The 20699-nt window shown below is 48.3% G+C and overlaps 1 pseudogene; it reads right to left on the minus strand.

Moving 5' to 3' along the window:
• Positions 1-4960: 4960 nt before the first annotated feature.
• Positions 4961-20699, minus strand: LOC135536253 (sodium channel and clathrin linker 1-like; annotated as a pseudogene).

The following is a 20699-nucleotide window of genomic DNA, read 5'->3' on the forward strand; positions in this document are numbered from 1 at the left end:
TTATAAACATCATATCTGATATAGGTTAGGTGTGTGTGTTTCTCCCTCTATATTATAAACATCATATCTGATATAGGTTAGGTGTGTGTGTTTCTCCCTCTATATTATAAACATCATATCTGATATAGGTTAGGGTGTGTGTGTTTCTCCCTCTATGTTATAAACATCATATCTGATATAGGTTAGGGTGTGTGTGTTTCTCCCTCTATATTATAAACATCATATCTGATATAGGTTAGGTGTGTGTGTTTCTCCCTCTATATTATAAACATCATATCTGATATAGGTTAGGGTGTGTGTGTTTCTCCCTCTATATTATAAACATCATATCTGATATAGGTTAGGTGTGTGTGTTTCTCCCTCTATATTATAAACATCATATCTGATATAGGTTAGGGTGTTTGTGTTTCTCCCTCTATATTATAAACATCATATCTGATATAGGTTAGGGTATGTGTTTCTCCCTCTATATTATAAACATCATATCTGATATAGGTTAGGGTGTGTGTTTCTCCCTCTATATTATAAACATCATATCTGATATAGGTTACGGTGTGTGTGTTTCTCCCTCTATATTATAAACATCATATCTGATATAGGTTAGGGTGTGTGTTTCTCCCTGCTATGTTATAAACATCATATCTGATATAGGTTAGGGTGTGTGTGTTTCTCCCTCTATGTTATAAACATCATATCTGATATAGGTTAGGGTGTGTGTGTTTCTCCCTCTCTTACTTGAGGTTATAAGCATCATATCTGATGGAGCTCCTGGGTGCGGCAGAGGTCATGTACAGGAAGCCCAGGTGAGGGTTGTTCCGGATGATTCTGACGATGTCCGGCGGGGAGCGTTTTATTTTGGCACGGATCACATCCTCTGCAGAGCGGAAGATGATGGGGTGACTGGCTGGGAGAGGGGAGGCGGAGTGGAGGAAGGCTCCGGTGGGGGAGGGCTTTGCGGACTTGGAGGTGCGAGGGCGTTTGGGGGGAGAGGGGGAACACAGGGTACTCTGGGTCATCTGAGCCTGGAGGGAGGAAGCAGTGACAGTCAGTCAGGCTTTTGTATTTTTATTTATTTGACTTTGAAAAGCGTCATGAACAGCTGAAAGGGGACTTTGTACTACGTCTCTTGACAACAAAAGAGACTGAGATATTGATTTTGGACTGGTTTCTTCTGTGGCTCAAATGAGGTTGATGGAACTACTGGTTAAAACAGAGCAAGAAAGGCTATGAGTTTAACAGTTGTCTGACCCGTATCAGTCCACTGTGATACCTCTCAGCTTCAGAGAGCTTCAGAGTCATCAGAGAGCGAGAGGGCTATAGGGAGGGCTACTGACGAACAGAGCACAGCTCAGTATCTGCCTACCACCGTCTACAATCAATCATTTATTTCAGAACATGGCTGGATATCACTAGTGAAATCATGGTTAAGACAATCTTGATTTCAAATTAAACCATGTCAAATCTGCATGACGTCTGTCCGTCCAGCAGAGCCCTTCTCAGTCTTCCACCTGTTTCTCCTTGACGTGGTCAGGCAGCTCAGGGAGGTGAAGGGTGGAGCTCTGTCTGTCAGGGGCCTTGTCCATCCACTCTACCCCAGCAAGGGAGGGCGATGGAGGCTTCCAGCCCGACTGGAGCAGCCTCTCCCGGTTCTGCCTGTGGATGAACTCCGGCTGCTTGTGGTCCTGGTACTTCTTCAGGACCGGCTGAATGAGAGGAGATGTGTAAATAGAGGTGTTTATGTGCTTATGGGACAGTTGATGTCTGGGATGGTTATGAGAACAAAGGCTGATATTTAGAAAACATTACTGTACGCAAACAGTATTTACAAGTGGCTGGGTCCCCATATTAACACCCCCCACCCACCAGTATCTCCAGCGGTACGGGTCTCTGCCCTGCCCTCCTGCGTTCCTGGGCCTTGGTGGTGTGTGTGAAGACCAGGGCATCAGGGTTGCGTTGTGCCCCACCTCGGGGCTACTGAGATCAGCCTGGCTCTCAGTGCCTCTGGGTCTACGTGGCCCGGGGACATGGTGAATGGGAGGGTCATCCTCTGCTGCCGGGCCCCAGCCACCTCCTCTCTCCCTGGGCCAGCCTGGCAGCGAGGGGACCCCTTCTGGGAGAACGAAGACATGGTGGCCTCAGATAGTCTGCCTCTCTGGGTCTGAGTGGATACTGTGTGTGGGGGTGAAGAAGGAGAGAGCACATGGAGAGGGAGGTGGGGGACGATAAGCTCTCCCTTTCGTTTTGGTCTATCAACTCGTGTCAAAGCAAACTATAGTAGCATGCAAGTCATCTTACACACAACAGACATTTCAGTTGTTTAGCAACTTACCTGGCAACAAGAGATAAACATTGCAATATAACGTTAAATCAAAAAGTTCAAAACAAACATAGCCAACATCCGCTAACGCTGAGACGGTTATATACAGTGATATCACAAACCATCAGTTTGGTTAACAGAAACAATGTAGCGCTAGCAATTTATAACATATTTCTGAGCAAGTCAAGGTGTATTACTTACATAGCTATCAATGGCACTTCAACATAGACATTAGTAGAGAAACTACAGAAGCAAAAATATTAGCTTCACTTTTTATCGCCGGTTCTCTAGTCAGAACCCTCCTGATCGTGAGTGTAATGTTTCTTAGCAACCAGCACCTCCTGGCCACCGCGCGGAGAGCAACAGCTGCACATGCGCGCTTTGCAGTACAACTCACCATTCATGTCCCAAGGTTACAGGGACTTTAAAACTAGGCAAAAATACCTGCACCCTACAATATAGTTTGTATAGCTAGATTTCCAACAGAACGCGGGCTGTCATACATCGTTTTTTTTTTCATGGTAAAACTCTAGACCTCAAAGATGGGTTGCAGTTGAACCTGCAGACATTCCTGATATCGTCTTGATTCTGCACAATTGAAACACTATCCCAGGATAACCTGACAGAGCATCCTGGAGGCAGTCGTCCTCAACCACACACACATTAAACATGATCAATTCATTTAGAGAATGTATCATCCCACCACAGAAAGGTGAATTTAAATACTTCCCAACAATGATCACAGAAGGCAGATTTTACACTGACAACACCTAAGAGAATGTATTTTAATATTTCCCAACACAACGACCACAAAATGTTTGACCACAGAAATAATGACCACAAAAATATTTCCTAATTTCCCAACAACGACAATAAAACATACCAGAAAGAGAATTTAAATATATTTTAATAAAAGATATCACAGTGAATGGCATAAATCCATAACAGACATTGGCATTTCCGTAGAAAGGGTTGGTAATGCGCACAGTCAGGGATGGAAATTGAGCGAGCCCGATGCTAGTACACTTCAGACTGGCTAGTAGAAAATGTAGCCAATTAGCCCAACAGCCAGTGAAATGTTATATTTTGTATTATTATATGGCACAGCGGACAAGTGCCCCAAATCCTTAGGTTCCATCCCTGCACACCACTATAGAGACTCCAGGTCTGCCATGGACGATGTTTTCCTCCTCTGTGACGTCATTATACTCAGCTGAAAGAGAAAAGACAGAAAACAATGAGTGTGTTAGAAACAGTCAAAGCCAACAAAGTCCTCTCAGTGTCAGGGCTTCTTCAAAGACGTGTGTCCATGAAAGATTATATGGGATAGAGACACGCCGTTTCTAGCTGTGCAGCGTTCCAGCACTGCATCTCATCTCAATAAGATCCAGGGTCCTATTCATTAGACACCAAACTAAGTAACACGGACTAAAACAGGGAGGGACAACCTACACGTGTCCAATAACTCCCTTTTAGGTTCTGTTGCACAACGTTATTGAACTGTTTTACTACAGCGTGCCCAATAAATATGACCCTGTGGTGATATCAGACAACTGAGCTGACGTCATCAGTGTGCGCACCTTCCTCCCTGGCCCCAGTGTAATACCCCTAGTACCTGTTGTGATGCTGTAGTTGCCTTCTGTTCTGCCTGAGTCAAACGCCTCTGGAGACGACTGTTCTTCTCCTGATACTCTGCCATCTTCCCTCGTACCTAGACAACAACAGGACACATTTCCACCACAACATTAGAGACACTTCCCTCCTGGCCGCAGCAACAATACACTGACATCACCTCCTCATGATATGAATTGTGATGCGGGTTGCTATTGGTTTCAAGGTGCCATCTACCTGTGTTGAATTCCGTCATCTGAACAATTGTCTGTGTTCCTTTTTCCCAATCTTCTATAAACCTGGCTCCCTCCTCATCTCCCACCCTCCGTGTGTGTGTGTATGTGTATGTATGTATGTATGTATGTGTGTATGTGTGTGTGTGTATGTATGAATGTATGTATGTATGTATGTCTGTGTATGTATGTGTGTGTGTATGTATGCGTGTATGTATGCGTGTCTGTGTGTGTGTGTGTGTGTGTGTGTGTGTGTGTATATGTATGAATGAATGTATGTATGTATGTATGTATGTGTGTCCTCATCTCCCATGTATGTATTGTATGTGTGTGTGTGTGTGTCTATGTATGAATGTATGTATGTATGTATGTATGTGTATCCTGTATCATGTATGTGTGTATGTATGTATGTGTGTATGTGTGTCCTGTCTGTATGTATGTATGTATGTATGTATGTATGTATGTATGTATGTATGTATGTATGTATCCCACCTTCCTCTATGCGACTCCCTTCAAATGAATTCACCTTCTGACATCCAGTGGAACAGCCACTTTACAATAGTGCATCTAAATCATTAAGGGGGGTGGTGAGAAGGATTACTTATCCTACCAGGTGTCCTCTCCGGAAGGTGGTGATTGACTCCGCTGTCCTGGCACCGTGAGGATGTATGTGTGTATGTGTGTATGTATGTGTGTATGTATGTGTGTATGTATGTGTTAGAGTCATCTCCTACTATGGTCTCGTGTCAGTCACCAGCTGGATCTCCAGTTCCTGACACCGTTGCCTCTGTCACTCAGATCACCCCTGAAACCAACAGACCGTGTCATAATGGTCAGCGACCAATCATCAAACACATACTCATATCAAAACATCCACTCTTCAACTAGCAACTGTGTTAAACAGTGGGCCATTTGGTCCGTAGCCTGTCAATCTCTCCCTTCTACATTGTGTGTAGGAGGCTTGAAACGTTGTTTTTACTGTGATCTGCAAAGTGAGAAAGAGCCAGAACAGCTTCTCAGAAGTTCAAAGCAGAATGGAAAATGTGGGCGTCTTCAAACCAAATTGGTGAGTTTGTCTACCTTGCCTCATATGGACACTGGGCTATTATGGTGGAGTGTCAGTAAGAAGTTCAGATCACAGTTTATTGGTCATATACACACAGGTGTACCCAGTAAATTGAACTAACTTGAGGCTGGTGAGTTTGGTGTGGAAGGTCAGGGTGAGGGTCTTGGCCTCCTCCTTCCCGCTGGCTGGTCTTCTGCTGGGCAGAGAGGAGGCGGGTCAGGTCAGCACTGGAGCTCCTACTGCTTTCCTCCAGCTCCCTGACCCGGGCTTCCAGACCCTGCTCCCTCCTTTAGGGAATACTCCTGCTCCATCTGGGAAACCTGGGGAGAGGAGGGGGAAGTGGTGGGTGTGTCTCCGACTTGACCTGCCCACCTGTTTAACCTCATCTTGTTTTCACCCTCCTCTACCTGCTAGACCTGTCTCCCTCCTCATCTCCCACCTTCCTCTACCTGTCTCCTCCTCATCTACCTGTCTCCCTCCTCATCTCCCACCTTCCTCTACCTGTCATCTCCCCCTCCTCATCATCTCCCACCTTCCTCTACCTGTCTCCCTCCTCATCTCCCACCTTCCTCTACCCTGACCTGTCTCCCACCTTCCTCATCATCTCCCACCTTCCTCTACCTGTCTCCCTCCTCATCTCCCACCTTCCTCTACCTGTCTCCCTCCTCATCTCCCACCTTCCTCTACCTGTCTCCCTCCTCATCTCCCACCTTCCTCTACCTGTCTCCCTCCTCATCTCCCACCTTCCTCTACCTGCTAGACCTGTCTCCCTCCTCATCTCCCACCCTCCTCTACCTGCTAGACCTGTCTCCCTCCTCATCTCCCACCCTCCTCCTCATCTCCCACCTGCTAGACCTGTCCCCTCCTCATCTCCCACCTTCCTCTACCTGTCTCCCTCCTCACCCTCCTCTACCTGTCTCCCTCCTCATCTCCCACCTTCCTCTACCTGTCTCCCTCCTCATCTCCCACCTTCCTCTACCTGTCTCCCTCCTCATCTCCCACCTTCCTCTACCTGTCTCATCCCTCCTCATCTCCCACCTTCCTCTACCTGCCTCCCCTCCTCATCTCCCACCTTCCTCTACCTGTCTCCTCCTCATCTCCCACCTTCCTCTACCTGTCTCCCACCTTCCTCTACCTGATAGACCTGTCTCCCCTCATCTCCCACCTGCCTCCCTCCTCATCTCTGTTTCTACAGACTGGTCTTACGTGCTGTTACGCCCGTCTCTGTGCGAGCAGCAAAGCCTTGCATAGTTGGTTTATATCCCTGTCGTTCCTCTACCCCGATCCCTCCCGCTCATACTGCATCCAGTCTGGTCTTAAAGGTGCTTAACCAGGTAGTCTCACCTGCTGCTTAGCTCTCCTCTGGGTCATCATGCTAGCCTTGCGTAGCTCCTCCATCTCCCTGCGGAGCTGCATGTTCTCCTGCTGCAGCTGGAGCCGCTCCTCGCTGACCCCGCTGCAGTCCTCCCTGGCTGCAGACAGAGACCCCTGCAGCCGCCGCACCTCCTCCTGGCACCGGGACAACTCCTCACTGTAGCTGTGGGGGAAAGGGGAGGGACTTGGGGACAGATGAAGGAGGAAGAAGACAGAGGGGGCATTCAGATTACAAAGTACTGTATACACTTGGGTCCAGACAGATGACAGGCAGACTTAACAGCTGAACACAGATCTCAGATCAGCAGCTCAGACTAAGCACACAGATATATATGTCTCACTCCATCTCCAGTTTCTTCATCTTGTTGTGTGTGCTCTGCAGGGTGATGTTCCCCAATGTCGTCCTTCAGTCTCTCAGCATTCCAAGACCTCTGGTGGAGGGCCTCCATCTTCCTGTACTCTGGCTCTCCTCCACCCCCTCCTTATACACCTGGAGTACAGATGACATAGGAACAGGTTATAATGCATTAGAACGCTTCTCCATACCCTCCATTCCCTATACTGCCCTCCCCTCAAGTTCCTTCACCACCTGTCCAGGAATGTACGATCCAGTTTGGTAAAACAATAGCATGACATCTTCCCCAATCACCTCTCCACCTCCAGTTCCTTCCACCCTCCACCCCCTCACCCTCCACCTTCTCCAGTTCCTCCACCCCCTCACCTTCTCCAGGTCCATTTCCTCCACCCCCTCCCCTCCACCCCCCCACCTTTCCTCCCCCCACCTTCTCCCCTCCACACCCCTCCCTCACCTTTCCAGTTCCTACTCCACACACCCTCCATCTCCTCACCCCCCCACCTTCTCCATCTGAGACTCTTTCCCCCTCCCCCCCCACACTCCAGTTCCTCCTCCCAGATCCTCCTCCACTCCATCACCTTCTCCAGCTCCTCCACCCCCCCCTCACCTTCTCCAGTTCCTCCCTCACCTTCTCCAGTTCCCCCCTCACCCTCCACCCCCCTCACCTTCTCCAGGTCCCCCCTCTCCAGTTCCTTCCTCCTCACCTTCTCCAGGTCCTCCTCCACCCCCCTCTCACCTTCTCCAGGTTCTCCCCCCCTCACCTTCTCCAGTTCCTCCTCCACTGCCCTCATCCTCTCATGGACCTCTCCATCTTTATCTGCACACTCCAGTTTGTAGAAGACAGCTCCTCAGCCACCTTCTCCAGTTTCCCCTCACCTTCTCCAGTTCCTCCTCCAACCCCCTCACCTTCTCCAGGTCCTTCCTCCACTTCTCCCCTCCCTCACCTTCTCCAGCCCCCCTCCCCACCAGTTCCTCCACCTTCTCCAGGTCCTCTCCCCCCCCTCACCTTCTCCAGTTCCTCCTCCACTGCCCTCATCCCCATGGACCTCCCCATCTCCTTTATCTGCACCTCCTCCACAGCTCCCAGCCACCCCCTCACCTTCTCCAGTCCTCCTCCCACCCCCTCACCTTCTCCAGGTCCTCCTCCACCCTCCCCCCACCTTCTCCACCCCCTCACCTTTCCAGTTCCTCCTCCCTTCTCCCTCCTCCCATACCCCCCTCACCTTCTCCAGTTCCTCCTCCACTGCCCCATCTCTCTCCAGGTCCTCCTCCATCCCCCCAGTTGTAGACACCTTTTCCAGGTCCTCCTCCCACCCCCCCCCTCCCCTCCCTCACCTTCTCCAGGTCCTCATCCACCCCCTCCAGTTCCACCCCCCCACCTTCTCCAGTTCCTCCTCCACCCCCTCACCTTCTCCAGTTCCTCCTCCACCCCCTCACCTTCTCCAGTTCCTCCTCCACAACCCCTCCACCCTCCCACCTTCTCCAGTTCCTCCTCCCCCCCCCCCTTCTCCAGTTCCCCTCACCTTCTCCAGGTTCCCACCCCCTCACCTTCTCCAGTTCCTCCTCCACTGCCCTCATCTCTCTCCCTCCATCACCTTTATCTCTCCAGTTCCTCCTCCACCCCCCCCTCACCTTCTCCAGTTCCCCCCTCCCAGTTCCCCCTCACCTTCTCCAGTTCCTCCTCCACCCCCCTCACCTTCCAGGTCCTCCACCCCCCTCACCTTCTCCAGTTCCTCCTCCACACCCCCCCCTCACCTTTTCCAGGTCCCCCCCCTCACCTTTCTCCAGTCCTCCACCCCCCTCACCTTCTCCAGTTCCTCCCACCTTCTCCAGGTCCTCCTCCACCCCCTCACCTTCTCCAGGTCCTCCACCCCCTCACCTTCTCCACAACCCCCTCACCTTCTCCAGTTCCTCCTCCACCCCTCACCTCTCTCTCATGGACCTCTCCCCCCTCACCTTCTCCAGTTCCTCCTCCACACTCCCCCCCTCACCAGGTCCTCCTCCACCCCCCCCCCCCCTCACCTTCTCCAGGTCCACCCCCCTCACCCTCCACCTCCACCCCCCACCTTCTCCAGGTCCTCCTCCACTCACCCCAGGTCCCCACCCCCTCACCTCATCTTCCAGTTCCTCCTCCACCCCCCCTCACCTTCTCCAGGTCCTCCCCCCCCCTCACCTTCTCCAGGTCCTCCTCCACCCCTCACCTTCTCCAGGTCCTCCTCCACCCCCTCACCTTCTCCAGTCCTCCTCCTCCACACCTTCTCCAGGTCCCTCCTCCCCCCCTCACCTTCTCCAGGTCCTCCTCCACCCCCTCACCTTCTCCAGGTCCTCCTCCCCCCTCACCTTCTCCAGTTCCTCCTCCACTGCCCTCATCCTCTCATGGACCTCTCCATCTGAGACTCTTATCTGCACACTCCAGTTGTAGAGCCGACAGCTCCTCCACCCCCCCCCCCTCACCTTCTCCAGGTCCTCCTCCCCCCTCACCTTCTCCAGGTCCCCCCCCACCCTCACCTTCTCCAGTTCCTCCTCCACTGCCCTCATCTCTCTCATGGACCTCTCCATCTGAGACTCTTTATCTGCACACTCCAGTTGTAGAGCCGACAGCTCCTCAGCCATCCGATGGATCTGTGAGTTGCACTGTTTACGTACGTTCTCTACCTGAAAGGAACACAATCCAGAACTAGTCAAGAACACCTGAAGGAACAACAGATAGAGCAGGTAGAATATGTGGGATGTATACTGTCACTTTAGCCAGCAGCATACCATCCTGCATACCACTGCTGGTTTGCTTCTGAAGCTAAGCAGGGTTGGTCCTGGTCAGTCCCTGGATGGGAGACCAGATGCTGCTGGAAGTGGTGTTGAGGGACAGTGGGAGGCACTCCTTCCTCTGGTCTAAAAATATCCCAATGCCCCAGGGCAGTGATTGGGGACACTACCCTGTTTAGGGTGCGTCTTTCGGATGGGACGTTAAAACGGGTGTCCTGAATCTCTGAGGTCTTTAAAGATCCCATGGCACTTATCGTAAGAATAGGGGTGTCAACCCCGGTGTCCTGGCTAAATTCCTAATCTGGCCCTCAAACCATCACGGTCACCTAATAATCCCCAGTTTACAATTGGCTCATTCATCCCCCTCCTCTCCCTGTAACTATTCCCCAGGTCGTTGTTGTAAATGAGTCAACTTACCTGGTAAAATCACGGTTAAATACAAATAAATAAACTTGACAAAACAATTATATTCTGTAAATCAGGGTTTTCAGAGGTAAATGCAGAGAGCTGCACCCCTGGTTTCACAGTGAAATGCACACTGCAGCTTGTGAGTCTATGCTATTTCAGTGTCCAGGCACGTCTACATTTAGACCCGTGTCTGACAGCCTGGTGAAGGCTAACATTAACAGGCTTGGGGCGTTAGATCTTAAATCAAGAGCCATTAATAGAATGGTAATCACAGTCCCTCCCTGGTAAACAGCCAGGCAGAGAAGTCAGGTCAGGGAGTTCCTCAAGGGAAAAGCTATACGGACACTGCTGAGCTGCAAACAGATCATTTCAGAATTGGTTAAAGTTAGGGTTTGGTTATGGTTAAAATAGGGTTTGGTTATGGTTAAAGTAGGGTTTGGTTATGGTTAAAGTTAGGGTTTGGTTATGGTTAAAATTAGAGTTTGGTTATGGTTAAAATTAGGGTTTGGTTATGGTTAAAGTTTGGTTATGGTTAAAGTTTGGTTATGGTTAAAGTTTGGTTAGGGTTTGCTAAAGTTTTGTTATGGTTAGGTTAAGTTTTGTTAGGGTTTGGTTTGGTTAAAGTTTTGTTAGGGTTTGGTTATGGTTAAAGTTTTGTTAGGGTTTGGTTATGGTTAAAGTTTTGTTAGGGTTTGGTTATGGTTAAAATTAGGTTAGGGTTTGGTTAAAGTTAGGTTGGTTTGGTTAAAGTTAGGTTAGGTTTGGTTATGGTTAAAGTTAGGTTAGGGTTTGGTTAAAGTTTTGTTAGGTTTGGTTTGGTTAAAGTTAGGTTAGGGTTTGGTTATGGTTAAAGTTTTGTTAGGGTTTGGTTATGGTTAAAGTTAGGGTTTGGTTATGGTTAAAGTTTTGTTAGGGTTTGGTTATGGTTAAAGTTAGGGTTAGGGTTATGGTTAAAGTTAGGTTTGGTTAAAGTTAGGTTATGGTTAACAGGTTGAACAATGGTGGAACAAAGTTAAGGACAGTTTGGTTATGGTTAAAGTTAGGTTAGGGTTTGAGTTACACCTAGGGTTCAAGGAATACCTAGGTTTGGTTAAGTAAATCCCCCCCCCCCTTAAATGATTTAGATGCACTATTGTAAAGTGGTTTGTTCCACTGGATGTCAGAAGGTGAGGTTAGGGTTTGTAAGTCGCTCTGGATAAAGCCCCTGCTAAGGACTTAAATGTAAAAATGTTATGGTTAAAGTTAGGTTAGGTTTGGTTATGGTTAAAGTTAGGTTAGGTTTGGTTATGGTTAAAGTTAGGTTAGGTTTGGTTATGGTTAAAGTTAGGGTTTGGTTATGGTTAAAGTTAGGGCCAGTTTGGTTAAAGTTAGGTTAGGGTTTACAGGTCAGCAGTGTCCTTAGGTTAGGGTTTGGTTATGGAAACAGTTAGAGAGGGTGGTCAGGGAGGCAGTTTCGTTCCTTTGAGAACACAGCATCAAGAGAGGTGGTCAGGTGTCCTTAGCCCGTTCCTCTACTGAGAACACAGCATCAAGAGAGAACGTGGTCAGGAGGCAGCTCTGTTCCTCTACTGAGAACACAGCATCAAGAGAGAACGTGGTCAGGGAGGCAGCCCCGTTCCTCTACTGAGAACACAGCATCAAGAGAGAACGTGGTCAGGAGGCAGCTCCTGTTCCTCTACTGAGAACACAGCATCAAGAGAGAACGTGGTCAGGAGGCAGCCCCGTTCCTCTACTGAGAACACAGCATCAAGAGAGAACGTGGTCAGGAGGCAGCTCCGTTCCTCTACTGAGAACACAGCATCAAGAGAGAACGTGGTCAGGAGGCAGCTCTGTTCCTCTACTGAGAACACAGCATCAAGAGAGAACGTGGTCAGGAGGACACAGCCTAACAGGCATGAGGTAGTAGAGTACTGGTGATGTATTGGAGATAATGAAACACTATGGTAAAACGCCGGGACTAGGGTCAGAGAGGGTGATGTTTGGGATGCCGGGACTAGGAGGGTGGTTAGATGCCGGGACTAGGGTCAGAGAGGGTGTTTCAGGATGCCGGGACTAGGATTAGAGAGAGGGTGGTTCAGGATGCCGGGACTAGGGTTAGAGAGGGTGGTTCAGGATGCCGGGACTAGGGTTAGAGAGGGTGGTTCAGGATGCTGGGACTAGGGTTAGAGAGGGTGGTTCAGGATGCCGGGACTAGGGTCAGAGAGGGTGGTTCAGGATGCCGGGACTAGGGTAAGAGAGGGTGGTTCAGGATGCCGGGACTAGGGTAAGAGAGGGTGGTTCAGGATGCCGGGACTAGGGTAAGAGAGGGTGGTTCAGGATGCCGGGACTAGAGTTAGAGAGGGTGTTTCAGGATGCCGGGACTAGGGTTAGGGTACAGTTGTAGGGGAGGACTAGGGTTAGCATTTTGAAAAAGGAGTTGAGAGACACCTCTTTCCTGGTGCGTATGGCAGCATCCTGGATCAGTTGTCTGACGGCTTCATTCATCCTGTCCACCTCCTCAGATTTCTGTTTCTCTCTCAACAGGGCCTGATAGGGAGATACATACCACCATCACATCCAGAGTTATACTAAATGACAGACAGTCCCTGACCGGACAGAAATGCATACCATCACCAGCGTTATGCTGAATGACAGACAGAAATACATACCATCACCCCTGACCGGACAGAAATACATACCATCACCAGAGTTATGCTAAATGACAGACAGTCCCTGACCAGACAGAAATACATACCATCACCAGAGTTATGCTGAATGACAGACAGTCCCTGACCGGACAGAAATACATACCATCACCAGAGTTATGCTAAATGACAGACAGTCCCTGACCGGACAGAGAGGAGTGAAGGGTGTGAAGGAAGGGGTAGAGAGGGGGTTGTCTGACCTGGTGAGACAGAGAGAGGTTAGATTGTGTCCAGGGAAGCAGACCGTAGCAGTAGAAGACTGTATGTACCTGGTCCTTCTGTAGAGAGGCCTCCTCAGCCAGCTGGATGGAGTCTCTGACCTTGGAGAAGGCCTCGTAGCGTTCCTCCTCCAGAGAGGCACAGCGCACCTGCAGCTCCCCACCTGACAGGTACACCTCGTTATACACCGCGTTATTTAGCTACATGACCTTGTAGATACTACGTTAAAATAGGGATGCCAAAAACTACAGTGTTCCCCACCTGCCTCTCCCACACCACCTGCTCCCTGCGTACACCCTCAGCCTCCTGACTGGCTGCCTTCAACCTGCAGGAGACAGATGGGGACAGAAAGAGTTTAGCAGAAGGAATTGAAGAGAGATGCCTCCTGTGGAAGAGTCCGGAAGAGGAACTGGAGTGAGGATTACAGGTGTGTTTCACCTGGCCTCTAGCTGACTGAGGGCTGACTGGAGATGGTGGAGTCTTCGATCTGAGGCCTCCTCTCTACCATGAGCCTCTGCCGCATCGTCCTCCTACACACACAATAAAGGGACTGAGGTTCAATTCTGCTATGGTAAACTATGGCGTTGAACTAGAAGCCCTATTGCTTCCTACCCGTCTCTGTATCTGGTCCTGGACGTTCTGCATCAGCTTGGTCATCTCCTCCACCTTGGCAGTGGCCATCCTCAGATCTGCTTTGGCCGATCTGCAGTAGGAGTGGAAAGAGAGAAACAAATAAACCCTGCTCTCTGCAGTAGCACTGCCTGAAGAGCTACATTCCTGAGAGCCATTTTGGATCTAAATGTAGGAGGCCATTTTGGATCTGCAGTAATCTGTCCTGGGGACAATTGACGGCCATTTTGAAACTGCAGTAGTGTGTACCTGAGCTGGTTGCGTAGCTCCTCCATCTCCGTGCTCTGTTCTGTCAGCGTCTTCAGTAACTGCTGGTTGGTCTGAGTGTGGCACGAGAGACACGCGCGCCGGTGAGGCATGATGGTTTCAGTACACACACACACACACTGAACGTCTCACAAACACCAAATGTCTCACACACACACACACACACACTGACCTCACAAACACCAAATGTCTCACACACACACACACTGAACTTCTCACCAACACCAAATGTCTCACACACACATACTGAACTTCTCACAAACACCAAATGTCTCACACACACCAAATGTCTCACACACACACACACAACTCCTCACACTAGAATACAGAACACGACCTGGTAGACAGAAACAGAGAGAGGAAAGCCCTGGCCTCATTCCTCATGAATAATGTAGGAGAGGGATACATGAGTCTCCAGAAGCAGAAGGCCGGTGTGTGTGAGGTAAACCTGTACTGTCATGTCAGTTTACAGGCAAGTCTCTGACGTGACAGTCCATCCAGAAAAGACAGTTCGCGGGCAAGTGAGTCAGGAAGTCAGAATGATAGTGTGTGTTAACAAGCATGGGGCAACGTGGGAGAGCAAATGGATTAGGCTCCTTCCTGTCTGCAAGCATTAAGCCTCACTCACTCACTCACTCACTCTGACCTAGTTAGTGTTGTAGCCATGTGTAAAACACATTCATTATTTACCAATGATCCAATATTCTACATTCGATATCGAAAACACTATTATAACGTTACACACACACACATATTTGACCTAGTGATTGGCCGCAACTTACAGATTCCAGTTTCTGATTGGTGACTTGTAGTTTCTGGATGTGCTGCTGGAATTGGATCAGTTGATCCTATGACAAAGAATAATAAAGGTTAATGACAACTTCCCTCACATCACTTCCTCTTAGACGACGACATTGAATTAATTTGAACTACGGACACAAAGTAAAACTCAAAGCTTGTACCAACTTCTAGCATTACAGAGGTTTAGAAGCAGCAACGATCAGCTCCAATCACTGATCTCAATGGGAGAGGGATGAAATCCATAACAACGCTGCCCTCTAGGGGGGCCAAACTGGGAGAAGGATCTACCTTGAGGCGCTGTTGCTCGGCAACATGGAGCTGTCCGTCAGAGGTGGTTATCTGGTAGAGCTGCTGTAAACGGTCCAGCTCCTGGGCTGAGGCCTGCCACAGCTCCATGGCCTGGTCTCGCTCCTACACACACACACACACACACACACACACACACACACACACACACACACACACACACACACACACACGACATGTAAGTCACTCAGCATATGGTCTCATCCAGAGAGCCTTAAAGTAGGGTGTATTATAATGCAGGTAACACACACACACGCGCCACATCTTCACACACACGCACGCACGCACGCGCGCCATACCGTCCCGCCCGCACGCGCGCCATACCGTCCCACGCGCCATCCACACACGCGCGCCATACCGTCACACACGCGCCATACCGTCACACACACGCGCCATACCGTCACACACACGCGCCATACCGTCACACACACGCGCCATACCGTCACGCACACGCGCCATACCGTCACGCACACGCGCCATACCGCACACGCACGCACACGTCACGCACATACCATACCGTCACGCACACGCGCCATACCGTCACGCACACGCGCTATACCGTCACGCACACGCGCCATACCGTCACGCACGCGCCATACCGTCACACACGCGCCATACCGCGCCATATCGTCACACACACACACACGCCATATACCACACACACACGCCATGCCGTCACACACACACGCCATACCGTCACACACACACGCCATACCGTCACACACACACGCCATACCGTCACACACACACACACATACCGTCACACCGCCACACACACACACGCCATACCGTCACACACACGCACGTCACACACACACACGCCATATCGTCACACACACACGCCATATCGTCACACACACACACACGCCATATCGTCACACACACACACACGCATATCGTCACACACACACGCCATATCGTCACACACACACACGCCATATCGTCACACACACACACGCCATATCGCCACACACACACACGCCATATCGCCACACACGTCACACACGCCATATCGCCACACACACACGCCATATCGTCACACACACACACGCCATACCGTCACACACACGCCATACCGTCACACACACACGCCATACCGTCACACACACACACGCCATACCGTCACACACACACACGCCATATCGTCACACACACACGCCATATCGTCACACACACACGCCATATCACACACACACACACGCCATATCGTCACACACACACACACGCCATATCGTCACACACACACACACGCCATATCGTCACACACACACGCCATATCGTCACACACACACACGCCATATCGTCACACACACACACGCCATATCGTCACACACACACGCCATATCGTCACACACACACGCGCAATATCGTCACACACGTCACACACGTGGAGGTGTTTAGACTAACCTGTACAGAGAGCTGGATCTGTTGGTGAAGGTTGCCGATGAGCCCCTCGTCCCCCAGTGTGTCCCCCTCCACCCCTGGTCCAGTACTGACTGGGAGGGTCTGCAGCTGCCTCTCTACGGACTCCCTCAGCTCGGCATGCAGCCTGGATGGGACACGGCAACACACACACAGCATTAACTTACCTCATTGGTGTAGAAAGGGACCGGCAGGCTGTGGTCAGAGTACTGAAGTTTAGACCGTACCGTTCATTCTCCTTGACCACCGTGTCCAGCTTCAGTCTGATGGCAGTCATCTGCATCTTGGAGTTCAAAGTGTGAGGTAAAGATTAACTGTCCATCACTTTGGAAATATATTGTAGTCCATCATAAAATATCTCCAATGTAAAACACAATGCTTACATTTTGTTGTAGTCAGACACCAAAAGATGAATGAACAAACAGAACAGCGATAATTTGGACAAATGTTCACCTGGTAGCTCTGCAGTTGTTCAGTCATGTCATCCATGTGACGGTCATACTCTGATAGGAGGGGAGCCATTATACTGGAACACATCCACAAACCACAACACTGGAATCACCTTCATCAGACTGGAACACAACCACAATACTGGAAATCACCTATATCAGACTGGAACACAACCACAATACTGGAAATCACCTATATCAGACTGGAACACAACCACAATACTGGAAATCACCTACATCAGACAAGAACATAAGCACAATACTGAAAATCATCTATATCAAACTGGAACACAACCACAATACTGGAAATCACCTATATTAGACTGGAATGATCTATATCAGACTGGAACACAACCACAATCAGACTGGAAATCACCTATATATAGACTGGAATGATCTATATCAGACTGGAACACAACCACAATACTGGAAATCACCTATATCAGACTGAAATCACCTATATCAGACTGGAATGACCTATTGCTAATTTGTCAAACACTTATCCAGAGCAGCTTAGTCAATGCATTCAACTAAGGTGGGTAAGAAAACCAAAAATCACAGTCACTGTAAGTAAACTATTTATTTTACATTTAATTTAACACTACTGACCTGTATCATTTTTCAAATATAGACATTGGGACTCAAATAGTTCACGTCGTCTAGTGACCCACCAAATAAACAACGTTTCTAAAAACAGTTGTAATTGTGAATTGGCACGTGACCGAGGAAATTGCAACAAAAACAGCCCTGCGATGTAAAAAGTTAGACCAACTAAACTTTATGGGTTTTTTCAGTCAAGAGTTAAACATCACCCTTATTAACTGTGATGAAGATGTAGATTGATAACAGAGAAAACATCTACGCTGTTACATTAGAGATTCAAAAGGTCTCCTGGTCAGTACAGGTGACTTGTCGTCTTAGCAACAGGTATCACTTGTCGTCTTAGCAACAGGTATCACTTGTCGTCTTAGCAACAGGTATCACTTGTCGTCTTAGCAACAGGTATCACTTGTCGTCTTAGCAACAGGTATCACTTATTGCCTTAGGCACAGGTATCACTTGTTGTCTTAGCAACAGGTATCACTTGTTGTCTTAGGAACAGGTATCACTTATTGTCTTAGGCACAGGTATCACTTGTTGTTGGTGCTATGAGGTTTATCATATTTTAACTCTCCAGCTTTGAATGTGCTGTAGATCTGAGCTCGACATATTTTGCAAGATGGGTGTAGAAAGTCTCCAGATGGGATGGTGAGAGATGTCTTCCATGTCCAATGAAATTGGACTTTACGTAGCCGCAACATATACAGTCAAGTGTTGCAACAGTAAAGCGCCGGTCATCAGCGTTGACATCTTTTTGTTGGTTCTCATCATTAGAAGAAGAGGGCAGTGAGAAGAAGAAAAAAGTGGACATTCATAACTTCCTTCACTGTTGTCGTGTCAATGTTGGTTTTGACCCTTGGTCTTTACTTCGGACTAGCCCACCCTCAGCAAAACACAACCTTTAACCTTTAAGAGCCCGGGACATGTGCTGTGTTCCGTATGACACCCTACTCCACAACTCCTGACTAGAACCCTATGGGCAGCGCACTGATGAAAAGAAGTGCACTATTTTGTGAATAGGGTGCCATTTAGGGGACACACATAGGCTTCGGTTGCTAAAGAGGGCCATGTCTCTTACCTCTGGTCAGACAGCCAGGGGGCTGGGGTCTCTGTGTGTGTCTCCTCTTCACCCTGCAGAAACAGAGCATTTAGAAAGCTCTCAGGCCTGACTCCTCCTAGTATTACTCATACTCAAAATCTAATGGATTTTATCATCTAGGCCATATTTTGTGCTTTATATTTTTGGCAGTGTGCAGCAGTGGAGGAACAAGTACTCAATTGTAAAAGTAAAGATGCCTTAATAGAAAAATGACTCCAGTAAAAGTGAGTCACCCGGTAAAATAATATTTTAATTTACAGATAGCCAAGGCCCACAGATAGCCAGGGTCACACTGCAACGCCCAGACATCATTTACAAACTAAGCATGTGTGTTGAGTGAGTCCACCAGATCAGAGGCATTAGGAATGACCAGGGATGTTCTCTTGATGTGTGTGAGAATCAGACCCTTTTCCTGTGCAACTAAGCATTCAAAATGTAACAAGTACTTTTGGGTGTCAGGGAAAATGTATGGAGTAAAAAGTACATTATAGGCTAGCAGCTAATGTTTGACCATTGCTAACGAACATAGGTTTATCTTTTTGGCACTGAGCCAAACTAGACTACAACTGCTTAATAATAGACTGTTGCTATATCCCAGCAAAACCCTTTCACACCTTACAGTACCTGTGGTGCTGATGTGGCTTCCGAGCGGTGCCTATCCTGATAGTGACTCAAGGCAGAGTTCAGCCTTTGGACTGCAATGATAAATACAGTATGAAATCAGATGCTAGACAATAACAATGACATAAATATATTATGCAAAGCTTATGAAAAGGGTATGGCTATGGCTAGCTGCAATGCAACCAAGAGAATGTTGACATTGTGCTGGACTCTTTCAAAAGTCTCCTGGTTTCATCACAGGTAGGCTATGGCTAGAATGGATATGACAACACAACTAGTAGCTAGTATTCAGAGATTATCCAATTAACCTTGATCACGCAAAAACTCGACTTCAGTGGACATCTTGCATTGAATCTGCACAAGAAAAGACCGCACATATTACTTAAAAAGAGATCAATAGCTAGCTATAGCTACCGTAAACCATACATGCCCTCTGTCTTGCTAGTTACAACACAAGCTTGCTACAAACACAACACAGGCTTGTACAATTAACAGGTGGTTTTCAAAAGATTCGGGGAATAAGATAGTTGATTTGCTGGGCGAGCCCTTGTCATGAAGCTGAAAAACAACAATGTTGTTTAATTAATGTTTACTGATAGCTGGCGGGTTACTAGGCGTAACTAGCTAAGCAAATTTTGAGTCAGCAGGCACTGACTGCTGTGTGATATCGTGTGAGCGACAAACATTTCAATGGGTAAAAACAGCTTTTCGTTTGCACATATCACGTAATCTGACCAAATAATGTTGGCTACAAGCTATACGATTAATTGTGCTATGTGCAATTCCATCTTTACACCAAAGCAAACAAATTAAACTAACCGTTCAATGTCTCGATAATCCTTCCGCCGTCGATTTAAAGAAGGGCACCGCTGAAAAACCAATCACAAAAAAGAAGTGCAACCGCCTATTCTGCCCCCATAAATTACAAACATACAAACAGTTCCACCTATTTCCTGGAACACAGTTTAAACCTGGCATCAATCAATTAGATATGAAACGCCATTTCAATATGTAAACAAATGTACTTCGAGACTGTTGCACTGGGTTGCGTGCCAACTGATTCCGTAATTATTCCACCCAAGAACATTTGATAGGTAAGATATATCGTCATATGATCATACAAGGAAGTTGATACTCCATTGAAAGTGCATTATCTCTTTGGCATGAGCTACTGTATGTATTTTGATAACAAGCTAAATATATAGGCATCACACCAGCGCGCAACTGGATTAATCTTCTTACAAAGTAAGTAAAGTTAGCCTTCCTATCAGTCATGATGCACCGATCGTGGACATCGGTGTCGCTAAAAGCGGTTATCTTCCTCTATGTACTTACATGCGCAGAACTTAAAATGGTAAGTTTAGTACAAGTTTTATGTTTTTCCAAATTACTGCATTGTGCGATACTTATGCGGCTACTACGAATAACACTGCTCTTGGTCTACCATGCTGGCACCAGTGTGCAGGGCAGGCTG

This window comes from Oncorhynchus masou, unplaced genomic scaffold (assembly GCF_036934945.1).
Source record: "Oncorhynchus masou masou isolate Uvic2021 unplaced genomic scaffold, UVic_Omas_1.1 unplaced_scaffold_584, whole genome shotgun sequence".
NCBI classification, from domain to species: Eukaryota; Metazoa; Chordata; class Actinopteri; order Salmoniformes; family Salmonidae; genus Oncorhynchus; species Oncorhynchus masou.